The sequence below is a fragment of the Culex pipiens genome, chromosome 2, assembly GCF_016801865.2.
Source record: "Culex pipiens pallens isolate TS chromosome 2, TS_CPP_V2, whole genome shotgun sequence".
Lineage (NCBI taxonomy): Eukaryota > Metazoa > Arthropoda > Insecta > Diptera > Culicidae > Culex > Culex pipiens.
In genome coordinates this window covers 211,376,912-211,391,684 of record NC_068938.1, presented here as the reverse complement: position 1 = coordinate 211,391,684, position 14,773 = coordinate 211,376,912, and the positions used below count along the sequence as shown (strand labels likewise).

The 14,773-nt window shown below is 36.4% G+C and overlaps 2 non-coding genes across 2 annotated transcripts; one reads left to right on the top strand and one right to left on the bottom strand.

Annotated features, from left to right (window-relative positions):
• The first annotated feature begins 4,570 nt into the window (after positions 1 to 4,570).
• Positions 4,571 to 4,643, top strand: Trnav-uac (transfer RNA valine (anticodon UAC)). The gene has a single exon. It is a non-coding gene; the product is annotated as a tRNA-Val (tRNA).
• Positions 4,644 to 5,121: 478 nt separating this feature from the next.
• On the bottom strand, positions 5,122 to 5,203 carry Trnas-cga (transfer RNA serine (anticodon CGA)). The gene has a single exon. It is a non-coding gene; the product is annotated as a tRNA-Ser (tRNA).
• Between the last annotated feature and the right edge of the window lie 9,570 nt (positions 5,204 to 14,773).

Below are 14,773 nucleotides of genomic sequence, written 5' to 3'. Positions count from 1 at the left end.
TCTGCGATACGGCTTTACGCAGTAGGCCTGGCCGCATTAACACAAATGTTAATAAATGACAAGAAAAGTGCTAGGCGTCATCTAACCTAAGGCACTCTCCAGGATCCCTTCGAGAGATTGGCTGCGCTAGGGTCTGATTAGATTAGATTAGATACCCGAAAGCATTTACATGCCTATTATGGCATGTAAGGGCTCTTTACAAGTGTTTATAATAAAAAAATTGTGGTTTTAATTATAAGTTGGTCTTCACATTTTCTAATTTCTTTTTACTTAGTTAAAAAAATATGCATTTTTATCGAGCTATTTTTATTATGAAGTAGAGCTGGGACTTCGGATATCCGGATAATTTACATTTTTTTTCTATATAAAATCAGACATCATCTTTTCAATCAAATTAAATGAAAAAAGATGCACGAAAAGCGTATCAGAACTGAAAATTATTTGGATAAAATATTTGATGAACCCAAAATAGATTTGAGAATAAAAATGTAACGGATCGGAAAGTTTTTTTTGGACAATAGTATTCGACCATAAATCATGTGATACAAAACTAAAGGTCTTTTGAAAACCTGAAAAATTATTTTGTTTCATCTTTATGTCACCCCACAGTCTTAAAACAAAGCTGACTTGTGTAAGTTAGTTCATTTTCTAATATAATTATTAATGCTGCAAAATATCCGGATATCCGAAGTCCCAGCTCTATTGTGAAGTTAAAAATGGCACATATGAAATACAAAATTTCATTCAAAGTTTGTGTTCCAGAGCTATTATCAAAGTTAATTGAAAAGAATAAGGCCGTTACAAATATTTTTGAAGTTTAACGTTATGATTTAGCTGGCAAAAAAATCAAGTAATAAGTTAGAAATTTATAAACATCATCCAGATGTAGTATAAACAGCCCGTTTTAAGATAATGCATGCATTTTTTTTATCAAACCATTTTTAAACAGAAAAAAACTGATAAATGATAAAAACTGATTTGAAATCCTGACACCTTTGCAAAAAAAACAAGTTAAAAAATTAAATTACAGGCCACGGTTTCAACATTTGTATGAAAAAAGTGTTTTCAAATGCAATATATACCTGTCCAGTTGTTTTGCAATCATTAGTTTCGCAAATTTCTAAACGACGAGGATAAAAAAGTTTGACTGAAATTGTAATTTGCATTGCAAGAGCTTTTAAGATTTATTGTAAATATTTATTTTAGACATTTTTTTTACAATTTTAGAATTTATTAACCACATACCACAGACGACAGGCACAAGATGATTAATGGGAAAAAATATTGTCATACATTGATATTTTTTCAAATTTAAGATAGTACCATAGCCGTATTGATGTTTGAAGCGTTTTGTGGTACTTTTTGTTCCGAAATTTAGAAAATCATGCTTGATTTTTTTTTGTTTCGCCCTTCCTCGATCTTGATCAGGGCCGGGGGTTGAAATTTTTGAATAAAATTTGTACCAGCCTAATTAGAAAACAAAACATCAAATTTATATTGAAAGGAATATTTTATACTCATTAAGTCAAACCCAAATAATTTCAAAATTTTAAAATAAAGCCTTGATTTTAAATAGGTCTACAATTAGATATTTTTTACCAACTTCATAGTTCAGACCGAATAATATATTTTTTGAAATATTTTTACTGAATAGATAAAAAAATTTCGCAAAAGTTTCCCTTCAAAAAATTGAAAATCGGCCCAATAGAAATAGAGTACAGGCTAACAATTTGAAAAAAAAAAAAAAACATTTTCATCGATTCAAATTCTTTCAAAGTCTGAGAGAGAAACTTGTAGGATTTCTTTGCCTTTCAAAATTATTTTTTTTTATGGGAGCTTTTCTTTCAAGAAGAATTTATAAAAGGCAAAAATAAAACGAAATGAAATCGGAAATTAATATCTAAAAGTAGGTATAACTTGAAAACGATTCATTTTATCGAAAAAAAAATTAAACACTTTTCGATTGCAAATATTTATTTTGCATCAAAAAATGATCATTAATATTTGTTTTGTCCAGATTTCAATGTTTTCCAAAAAAAAAACATTATTTCAAAAGTTCATACATCCTTAGTCACTCAGCACTCAAGATGTCTTTTTTGTCCCCTAAAACAGGTAAAAAATTAAAATAAAAAAATACGTTTTTTGGGAATTTAACATCCAGTAATAACAAGTTAACAAGTAAAAAATCTGATTTTGTCCGTGTACCGTCAAATGGTGCGGATAGGGACTACAATTCTGAATACGGACTGCTGTTTTACAGCACTAACAAGTTTGAAATTTTTAAAACGATGCACTATTTTAGATGTTTTGTTTCTGTTCTAGCCAAAACTAATCAAAAATATCCAAATAATGTACAGTTAAAAGGCTGAAACAACTGTCTCAATTCGCCCCATGTGTCTCTTTCACACCAGGAGACGGTACCTATTTTTTTCTGAATAGTGCAAATCGTAATCTACAATTTTGCCGAAAAGACACTAAACGATCAGAAAATATCTACTTAAGATACAGATTTTTAAACCTATTTTGTATGACCAGTCCCTGAAATTTTATCGAAAAACTAATGATGCCAAATTACTTCTTCGGATATATGACTTATATTTAAATATGATAGTTGCAGCCACGCAGTTAACTTACAATTATCTTAAATGAATGCAATAATGATTCTTTTGCTTAGTAAATACCTGTTCAAAATAAAATAAATCAAGTGAAGACGGACTCACATCTGTTGACATGGTTGACATTGTCAGAAAGACTCATCATGGAAACGTTTCAGCAGCTCTACATTTCATTCCGAATCCTCCCAACTCCAACTCGAAACGCTATGCCAAACAAGCTCTCTTCTACTTCTTCTGCTGTGAATGTGTATGTGTGTGTGTGTGTGTGTACGTAACACAACAGAAGACTTTTCTGCTTATTCATTTCGTTGAAAGCTATTATCACGAGTACACAACAACTTGCCCCCCTTTCCAGACCCATCAACAAAGTGCAGACCAACAACAACCAGCAGGACTGTCTGACAAGGTGATTAAATATCGCACCTGAGTTCAAAGAGTTTGCGTTTGTTGGGCACGACGGGTAGCATCGGTACATAGCATGGCAAATAGTGCGACTCCACTCGAATGCAATTTTAGTTGAATGGTGAGAGAATCAAGCGAGGGAATAGAAAATAGTGTCGTTTAGGTCGAGATTCGTACCCAGATCTTGCGATTAGAATGCTGGTGGCAGTAAATAGTATACTTTGTTTGTTTTGGGATGAAAAACACAGGGATTCAGGAAAATATCGTTTACTCATTGATATTCTTTTGAGAGTTCGGAAGAGATATTCTTCGTCGCGCCTTAGTTTCATCGCGAAATAATAGAACAGTATTCTGTTTTCAAAGTTTTTGAACCATATCCATATTTTGATTTCGCTTTTGCTCAAAAGTGTTCCCATCCAGTCTCGAACACACACGCCTTGTGAGTCACACACGTCGATTGGCGAAACTGTATCGTTCGGCGAGTTGTCATCATCGCCATCATCATCATCTTTTCGTTTTGAAAAGAGAGCGAGCAGAGACTCCCAATGGCACACCAGAGTAAGAGGTCCACAACGGACGAGCTGATGGTGGGGCCCGATGTGGTGGTAGAAATAGCGTAATAACAAAGATTTTCGCAAGTCAACTTCTATTGTGTGTTACGACGAGCTTGTCAGTATGGGTCGGTTGGGGTCAAGTGGACACTTGGTTCAAAAGTTATAGGCGTTGTGCCTGTCATAATGTCTGGAGTTTTTTTTGAAAAGGTCCAATAAACCAAATTTTTAGTGTTTGCTTTTCGGGTGTTTTCTAATACCCCTGACTCAAGGCGGTTTCAAAAACACCCAAAAAGCAAAAACTGGAAATTTGATTTATTGGAACTTTTCAAAAAAAAAAAAAGCTCCAGATGTGGGCTAAAATGTCCAGGATGGTCCAACTCACCCCACTGGTCCCCCAATTGCTACCGATGATCTCTTCTGGGTAATTTCCACAGAAAGTACACGCTCCTTTTCAGATATCCTACTCTGTGCATGAACGTTGAATTTCTTTGGAATTGCACACAACGACGACGACGTCGACGGCAGCAGTTTCTGCGCTGAATAGAGGATCCCCATTCTACGTGTCGCGACACGTGTCGTCTATACTCGCTATTGAGTCCCCGAACCCCCGCCCGAAGAATAGACGCACTCGGTGCAAAGAGATAAGCGCCCAGATTAACATGTTTTCTCGTGAAACGGCAGAAAGGCAAAACTGCTAATGGTGATTTTGTATACAGTACACTTTGGCCAAAGTATCTTACGATGAGCCAGCAGCAGCAGCAGCAGAAATCCTCTTGTTCTTGTTCAAGGAATCGGTGGCAAAATTGGCCACCATAAAACGAAGGAGACCCCCGTTTATGGCACACCGAAAATCGAACCGTTTTATGAATGCTGATTTCCAACTTTTTAGAAAGTGGTTCGAAACAATAACAAAAACGCTTTTCACTTATCGCTTCCAATCCGATTTAATGAGCCGTAATGGTAATCGAATTGATTTGGAACTGCTTGAACGTGCGATTCGGTTCCATAGTGTAGTGGTTATCACGTCTGCTTTACACGCAGAAGGTCTCCAGTTCGAACCTGGATGGAACCATCTTTTTTAGTTGACCACTACTCAAGCTTTAAGCTTCTTCTGAATACTTTCAAGTAAACCGAAGAGTAGTCCTTCCAGGAAATCACAAATCAATATCAAATAAACACTCCTAAGAGGGGTCAAGCAGAGCAATATGTAATTGGAATATCAATCAGCTCTCCTCCAGTTAGTCTGGAAATCCTGCAGGGTGTCATTTTTCACACCCCAACCGTTCCTTTCCTGGGCAGTTCTAAGAATATCCAACAACAATAACCTCCAGCAACAGGAGGTCCAAAGGGATTCAATTTAAATTGTCAACATGCATGAACGGGACGTGACTGGATCCTCCAATTAATGAAAACATTGCACTCTGATTGCCCACTGCTGTGCATAGATGAATCACACATACAGGATAATGAATATCAAATTGATTGGATGTTTTGAATTGCCCCACCTGTGGGCGTAGTTGAAACGATATAGACTAAAAAAAAAGATTATCCGCAGCCGGTAGGATTCGAACCTACGCTCCCAGAGGGAATCTGATTTCGAGTCAGACGCCTTAACCGCTCGGCCACGACTGCTTGGATGAAAATTGGGGTTGGATTTAACAATAAGACAGTTGATAGTAGCGAACACGTAAACTTGCATTGTTATGATAATTATACACATAAAAATCATAACAATTAAGAGTACTTGTTCATTACAATGAAGACTCGATTTTGAGAATCCCTCATTTTGGATCGTTAGTGAAAAAAATAGGCTCGGAATTAATTTTTAGGCTGCCTTGAACTGGAAACATGCAGTCCAAGATGGCGGCCAAAATGGCTTTTTTTTATTTTGGTGATGTAACAGGCAGAAGTGTTGCCAGATCATTTGAATGAATAGTTTGTTTTGCTCGGTCTTTTCCAATTCGGAGCCATGATTCTTGGAAAACATTCAACATCAGATTTAAGCTATCGGTTAGGGGCACAATGAGACAAAATTATGCAGTTTGTTATGTAACACATGTTCAATATGACAAAGAACTGGGCGCAACGCTCTTAAATTTATTCTTTTTGCCTTTCTTACAAAAGAAAGGTTTAAGGTTTGCTTTTGGAAAAACGCTTTTTTCAGAAATCTAAAAAAAAATCGTGCACGGCGAGGATTTGTCCCAGGAAAAAATCCTATTACTAAATTGAAGGTTTAGATGCGCTCTTTCGATTGAATTTTGGCCCGAAACCCGGAACTCAAAGTCTGATTTTTGAGAGCTCTTTTTCTGAAATACATGGCCGATGTCTGTATCCGCTCTTAAAAATTTGTGTCTTCCATCACTGGAAAACCGCTCGTAAAACCCACAATTTTTAAAAGCCAGATCTGTAGCCGTGGGGTCGGAGACGAACATTTTATTTTTCGATTCACAATTTTCGACCAGTAAATGTGGCCAAAGCCATTTTTAGAGGTATTTTTTGAACTATTTTACAGATAACACTATCAAATTTAAAGAATTCAGTTTCAAACAAAAAGCCTTTCGAAAACATGCGCCATAAACTGTTTGGGCCCAAAATTTGAAGCTTTTCCAAAATGTATTTCCAGAGATATAGCGATTTTAGTGGTTTTCGTCTTATTTTTACCCTATTTTTTCCTATTAATTTTTTGGATTTATACAAAATCATATACTGAACATCAAATTCAAAGTCCCGGCTCGTTCTCGCTCGAAAAGTCGTCAAGTCGAAGCTTCAACGCCAGCGCTTTTACGCTTGCGCGTTTTACGCTGCGCGTGAAAGTGTTCTTTCTGGCTTCTCATAATTGATCGAGAAAGTGCAATAGCGATACATATTTTTTTAAGTTAATCATAGAATAACATTATAGACTGAGTACCCTTTATTATTTTGCTAATAATGTCAATCCAATATGATTTTCTGAATTAAATTAAAATGTCTTGTGACAAATAATGTACCTCTGAAATTAAAAAAAAATTGCATTTGAGGTTTAGCCTTAAAAGATTCGAAGCTTTAGGTAAAATTCTCACTGGATGGTATCATTATGTTTTTGAAAAAATAATTGCACCAATATATTTCTCGGAGTTTCATCATTTTGTAAGAAAGGCACTATTTCACCTCTGGTGATATTAAATCGGGTTTTTATTAAAATTTCAATAATTTTATTTGAGATTTGCCCCTAGTAGTTGCTGTTGATACTCAACAAAAACCTTAAAAAGCTCATTTCGTTGCCGTCGTGCTAACTTGTCGTACGTGCATTTTGGGCCAAATTGAGTTAATAACGCCATTTTGTGCAGCTCACAATGCCTAATCTTTTGACCTTCACAGATCTCCAAAAACCGAAAAAAAACTCCCTGATTTTTTGTTGCTCTTCATATGGAAGTAAGTTTCAATCTTGTCGTGCTATCTTGTCACTCCCTGAAAATTGATGTAAATGCGACAACTGGCCAAAGGGATTTCAGGTCAGAACGCGTTTGACGCACGTACAAGTTAAACTACCGTAAACATTTGTAATTATAACTCGGGACTCCAGCAATCAACTTCAACCAAACTTCGGGACAATGCACATAATGGTCAGCCAAAACCAAAACGTGTTTGTTATTGTTTACATTGCGTGCTTTCGTTTTTGTTTATTGAAGGTCAAACATTAAATGCGTTTTTCTCGGAACGTCGAAATGGCGGGTGCGACAAGATAGCACGACGACGTCGATTTGCGATCTGATCGCGCTTTCTTGTCATACACAGTAAAAAATTGTTTAAATTTGGAAGGTGTAATTTTGGAAGGTTAAATGCTACCTCTTTTATGATGTAATTTAACCTCAATTTGTTCTGAAAAAGTGACATTTCACCAGAAAAGTGGTAAAATTACACATTTTTCTGACATAAAAGCTGTAGTTCTTCCCAGATGTAATAGTGCCAAGATTATTTTTACTGTGTACCCTGCAAGTGAGACAATTTTCCAAAGGTAATTTCAGGCAAACCAATGTAAATAGGCTAATGTCGAAGTCTGGAGGTTTTTGTTAAAGGTCCAATAAAGCAAATTTCCAGTTTTTGCTTTTTGGGTGTTTTTGAAACCGCCTTGAGTCAGGGGTAATAAAAAATACCCAAAAAGCAAAAACTAAAAATTTGGTTTATTGGACCTTTTCAAAAAAAAAAAAGCTCCGGAAGTGTAAACAAAGAGTCTTTCCTGCTCACGTCAGATGATGTTTAGAAATAAGCTGTTTGTTTTCATTTCGACATTGGACAAAAAGTTGCATTGTTTTGCTAGATTTAGTCAGAGGACGTTTTGTCACACGTAAATGCCCGTCTTATATATACGTTTTGCCTCCCTCACACTCACATTACATTTGCATGACTTCCATAACATCCGAGCTGTCCGAATTATTTCTGAGCTCAATGGATATTATCCATAATCTTTTCCGCACCCTCATCCCCTCTCGCGTACTCCGATTCTCCTGAAGGAAAAGTGACATTTTAATGAAACCCACAAAGCCAGAAATTAAATGCATATTATATTGAAACAAAATGAGCGGGACTTCCCCGGCTCCCCCCTTCCGACATTTTTAACTTCGTCTCAACTGGGCCAATCTGCCACCAACTTTTACGGAATTAATTTTGTAAAATGAAACCCCCTTTATGTATGTACAAGCTCAGGCAGGCAAACACACACACACACACACACACACACACACACACACACACACACACACACACACACACACACACCCACACACACACCCACACACACACACAAAACTCACAATGGTGTAGTCATATCCAAACACTCAAGGCACTTTTCGCTTGTACACTTCGATGTCTTAAAATAATAATTAAATGTCAATCAAATTTGAGAAAAATGATAAATATTTTTTTAATTGACTTAAGGAGCTATTACACTACGGCAAACAAACAAACTCGCACATTTTGACAGTTTGTCTACGTTGTTTGTTCGCCAAAATTTGTTTGCAGAAACGTTAGCTTGCATACATTTTGTCTTGTTTGCAAGTTTTCCGCAAACAAGTTTGCGAGTTTGGCAAACTGTCAAACGCGAAAATTTGCTAGTTTGTTTGTTTGTTTGCTATAGTGTAATAGCTCCTTTATAAAAATTGTTTTTCTATCAAAACATTATAAAATCGTTAAATTGAAACGGTGTCTTCAAATGTCTTGAAATTATAAAAATACAAAAAAACTAAATTTAAAGTAAGAATTTTCAAACCAAATTTGACTCAACTCTAACACTGAGTGCATCTTACTACGAAACATTATGAGAACTAAAATCATGCACCGGGAACTATGCTCTTGTACTTGGGGCTTTTCCCAGTAACACTTCACTTCACAATGTGTGTGCGTGTGCCTGTATGTGCCCACTTCCGGTGTAAAATCTACAACATGCAGAGAAGATATGCAAATTAGCTGAGCTTTGTGTTGGATGCTGTGCAGTGCAGCGCGCTGGAAGGATTTTGGCTTCATCCCTTTTTGCCGGGGACTTTTTGAAAGCTCGCAGAAATGCAAGGAAAAGTTGGATATGCAGTTCTCAAGCCTGCCGTTCTAGTGTTTCAGGATGATTTTTTCCCCCTCTCTGTGCTTCGTTTGTCTTCTGTTGCAATTGCAAATATAGGCTTATGACAGGCTTTGGCAGATTTTTTTGTTGTTGAAGGAATAATGGTAGTGAAAGACAATAATCTGTTTGAGTTATGGACTAATGTTAGAATTAGCACATCTTTTGGAAAATTGTAATAATTATTACAATTTCAGCTTACTACCATCATTATTTTTAAAAATGTGTAAATTAAATACCTAAAAAACATGAAAATTAAATTGTACAGAAGATTGTAACGAAAAAATGAAAATTTATACACTTTTGAAACTCTCACTCCAAATGACACATCAAAACTCACACAAAACACCTTTAATTGAGTGTGGTGCACAATTTCCATATCTTTGCCGGAAAACTGCTGTGAAAATTCTGCCATTTCCCAAAGGATTAAATTTGGTCGGGCAGCGATCAACTTGGAAGGAACTCTCCTCTCCCTCACAAAGAACCCAAATACCGCACCAAAAACTTCAATTTGACCGAATTTCGACCGGTTAACCACGACCAGGTGGAATAAATTGTATTCGGTGAAAAAACTTTTCCACCCTGGCTCTTCCTGACCGCATCATTCCTTCTCGGGTGAATTGTGGGTGTGAGTGTGCATCGACACTTGGATCTGACAACGGGAGAAAAGTGAACAAAAATATTTTAAAAAAATTACAAAGAAACTGATTTAAAGTTAAAAATTGTCTGCTATTACTTAAAAATATATTTTTCCTTACTAAAAATAGACAATATTGTAAATTATACGTAAACAAATTTTGATTTAAACCTAAAAATCTATGTGCTATTTTGTCGTTTGTCGCTTTTTGACGTACCGAGAAAAACGCGTTTTAATGTTTGACCTTGAATAATCAAAAACAAGAGCACGCAATGTAAACAAAAACAAACCCTTATTGTTTGGTTCGCCATTCTGTGCGTTGTCCTGAAGTTTAGTTGAAGTTGGTTGCTGGAGTCCCGAGTTATAATTACAAATGTACTCGGGCATGTACGAGTGTCCAACGCGTTCTGACCTGAAATCCCTTTGGCCAGTTGTCGCATTTAAAGCAATTTTCAGGGTGTGTCAAGATAGCACGACAACATTGAAACTTCTTTCAGATGAAAAGTGACAACAATGCACGGAGTTTTTTTTGGTTTTTATTGAATATCTCAAGATAGATATCGAATTTCGGGATCTGTGAAAGGTGAGTTGGTTGAGAATAACCCATTGTGTTATGAAATTGGAACTTTTTTTTTCATGTAAGCAAAGCGGACAATTTTTACCAATTTTGAACACCACATTTTCCCCCTGTTCACTTCCGTCAGGAACAACGAGTCCGTGATTTGGTTACTTTTTCTCACTTTCCCATCAGTGTGGGGTTTGAACGCAAATATGGGAAACTTTCCAGCAAAGGGCAGCTTTCTTCATTTCTGCAAAAGTTTCCACGTAGTGGAGGGAAGAAAAAAAAAACTTTTCACTCCCATTTTCCTCGAAATAATTGCGCAGTTGTGGGCGAGTGAATGCTTGGATGGACGTTGATTGAGGATGATGGCAGTGGGCAAAAGTTTCCCGCTCGTTTTTCTCTCCGGTTCTGCAAACTCCTTGGAGAATCCTAATGCAGTGACCACAATGTTTGCGCTTCAACTGTGTAAAACCATTAGGTTTCTTCCCCCTACTGCCGAGAGATCGAGAAAGCTCCCCAAATTGATCAAACGAAACCGACGGGAAGTTTTCTTCTGTCCCGTTGCTGTCCGTCCAGCTGGGAAGAATGAAAAAGGAACAGAGCGTCAAATTTGGAGCCTGCTCCCTTTGGGGCTCGGTTGTCGTTAGGGACAATTTCCGGCTGTCCGGATGGTCAACCGAATTCTGCTCACACACAAACAGAGTTGCCAAATAATTTGCAAAAGAAGAATCGGAAATTGGACAAAAATTGTACGGATAGGTGCATGTGCCTGACATTATCCTTTTTCCCCGGGAAGAAGTTCATTTTCTTTGGAAAAAGTCCTTGTGGGAAACAACAGCAGCAGGAGAATCAATTTGGACGTGGTGGCCAAATTGTTTCTTGTGTTTTTTCAACTTTCCCCTGCAGCAGGAAAACAGTCAGAAGTTGTCCAGGGGTAGCCAAAGTTTTGACCTCAGATTTAGTCTTAAAAGTTAATTTGAAATGGTTTGAATCATTCACAGAACATGAAATTGATACAAATGTAGGCTTACTGTCATTTTGTGGCAATCGATTGCTTATTTAATTAGGACAAATATTATTTATTTATGAAAAAAACTCTGTTTCCAACATTAAATTATTCAACTGTAGAAAGGTAGTCCATATCTAAGCTTACACGGATAGAAATCCTGTCGGAAAAACCGCCAACAAATTGTTTTAAATCGATAACATCGATTGTTTTCGGTTTCGTTTACAATGTTTTCAAAAATGAAAACATTTTCATCGATTTCGAAAACTTTTGTGTTTGCCGCTGTCAATTTAAGCAAAATCTAGTTTCTTCATTTGTAAGGATAACAAATGAAATTGCAACTAAAGTTATGTCTCTTACATAATTTTACACAGTTTTTTTTGTGTTTATGCAAATGTTTTAAACTTAAGTGACTAGATATTTAGCTTTTTGTTTCATAAATGCATATTTTTTAAATATTTTTTTAGTTTTTAATATATTTTTTTAGCTTTTAATTTTCAAAAAGTTTGAAAAAAAAGCAAAGCAATCCACTTTAACGACCCCCGGGTCTTTTGTGGGCTCTGTTGCAAGTTACTGCTCATTTCTAGGCATCCGAAGGTTATGAGTGGTGAGTCACCCAAAACCTCTTTTACGCAAATTGATGGACGTTTTACTTCCCCATCCGATAGCCAGGAGGATAAGGTGGAAATCGAACCCACGCCCAATAGCAACTTAGGGATCGGCAGCCGAAGCCGTTAACCACCGCGCCACGAGGTTTGAAATACACATCAATTCAGAGCTCATTTTCAATAAAATCCCTTAAAAAATAGAAACAATATGTGTTTTAAGAACAAAAAAACTATTCGAGATTAAAGAATTGCAAGATCTTACAAAAAAATTAAAGAAAAAACCCATCTTTTTATATAATTCAACGAACAGTTCATTTTGAAATTATTTTTATATTTTTATCAATTATTTTTCAAAGAACTTTTCATGTTTGAAAGAATGGTACTACTTATAGAAATGATATTTAGCAAAACTCATTTCTTTTCAATGAGCTGAAATTTTTCGAAGATTGTATAAAATCATGGAAATGATTTTTTTGAAATCCATGCTCAGTTCATGACATTTTCTTCAAGTATTTTACTATTTATTAAAACTTTTTTTTAATTTTTGAGAGAACTGCTCTTGTTTGAAAAAATGCGCTTTCTCATAGTAATAGTAAAAAAATCTTTGAAAAATCTATAAGCTACTCAAGTTTGGAAGAATGTAGATTCTTGCAAAAATATATCTTATAATACTTTTTCAAAACTGCTTAGGATTTAAAAACTTTTAGTTTTGTCTGAAAACGCAACTATAAATAATGGCAAATTGGGAAAATATGCAAAAATTACACTTTAAAAGTCAAAGTCAAGTTATAGTAATCAAAGAAACGACCTTCGGGCACTGTGTGATTACAAACGAATATTTACAAAATATTTTGAAAAATAAAATTTATAAAATATTTTTTTAACGTTAAATTTATTAAGCTGTCCAAAAATAAAAAAAAGAAATGCAAATGGTTTTAATCAGAGATTTTTTTTAAATAAAATTTCATTTTAAAATGTATTCTTTCAAACTAACAATTTGATTTTGTAAAATTACTTTACCATCAAAAACGTTGGGCACCTCTGCAGTAGTCCCTCTCGAGAATTAAGTCTGCAGATGACAAATTGATACCAAATCGGCAGCACAATGCAGTTACTTGAATCCAGGGCGATGAAAGTGATCACGTCGCTGTGGAAAAATAACGAACTATAGTATATATATATATGTATGATTCGGATGGTGCAGTTTTGCCATTATCAAAAGCATCAGAAAAATTAGAAAATTACATTTTGAAAAATCAAGTATTTTGAGCATAACACATCTGAAGTGGCTCAAAAACAGACAACCCGAACGCATTTCCCTCGACAGCTTCCGGGAAGGAGTGAAATTATATTTGCTCTTTTTTCCCCTCCTAGAAGCACTTTATTTCACCTCGACGTCGTCGTGCTATCTTGTCGCACCCGCCATTTTGACGTTCCGAGAAAAACGCGTTTTAATGTTTGACCTTGAATATACAAAAACGAGAGCACGCAATGTAAACAATAACAAACCCGTTTTGTTTGGCTGACCATTCTGTGCATTGTCCCAAAGTTTGGTTGAAGTTGGTTGCTGGAGTCCCGAGTTATATTTACAAATGTTTACGGTAGTCTAGCTTGTACGTGCGACAAACGCATCCTGACTTTCCTAGCCTGAAATCCCTTTGGCCTTTTGTCGCACTTACATCAATTTTCATGGAGTGACAAGATAGCACGACAAGATTGAAACTACTTTCATATGTAAAGTGACAAAAATGCACGGAGTTTTTTCGGTTTTTGTTGAATATCTCAGGATTGAAATCGAATTTTGGGGATCTGTGAAGGTCAAAAGGTGAGGCATTGTGGGCTGCACAAAATGGCGTTCTTAACTCAATTTGGCCCAAAATGCACGTACGACAAGTTAGCACGTTGGCGACGACCTGTTATGGCGGTTAACCCTATTTGATGGAACTTTTCCGCTGAAGCTTTTACTAGCAAAGCTTGTGTATTAGGGTGGGTACGGATTTTAAAAAGTTCTCAGATCAAGTTCTGGTGTGGTTCCCCTTGTAGGGCATACCCAAAGGGACTCTCACACCAAATTTCAGCTCATTTGGTTGAAAACTGGCTTGTCTCAAGCGGGTTCAATTTTACATGGAAATTACTATGGGAAATTTTGAATTTTCGTTCATTCGCTCCTACAGGCCTAGGGAAAACATGTAGAAACTTCTAGGATGGCCAGAAATGAGCGGAATCGTCTGGAGAACAACTTTTCCTAAGAGACCAGGTCGATTCGTTCAACCCCCATCGAGCTCAACGGCAATACATCCGGGGTTTTCGGAACCAACGGTTTTCCCCAGAAAAGCAACAAATTTTCCTTAGCATGCTATGAATGCTTGATGAACACCGCGACGCCACATGTCAAACAGTTACCACGTGGACTAGCATCGCCTATAAAAAATTACTTTTTATTACTTTTTGAACCATAGAATTAAAATTTATGGTGATCCTGATACTATTTAACTGTATTCTAAACCTCCAACTAAGAAAAAAAAATGTTATGGTGCAAATTTTACAATCACGTGGTAGCTGTTTGACATGTGGCGTCGCGGTTTTCATCAAGCATTCATAGCATGCTAAGGAAAATTTGTTGCTTTTCTGGGGAAAACCGTTGGTTCCGAAAACCCCGGATGTATTGCCGTTGAGCTCGATGGGGGTTGAACGAATCGACCTGGTATCTTAGGAAAAGTTGTTCTCCAGACGATTCCGCTCATTTCTGGCCATCCTAGAAGTTTCTACATGTTTTCCCCAGGCCTGTAGGAGCGAATGAAC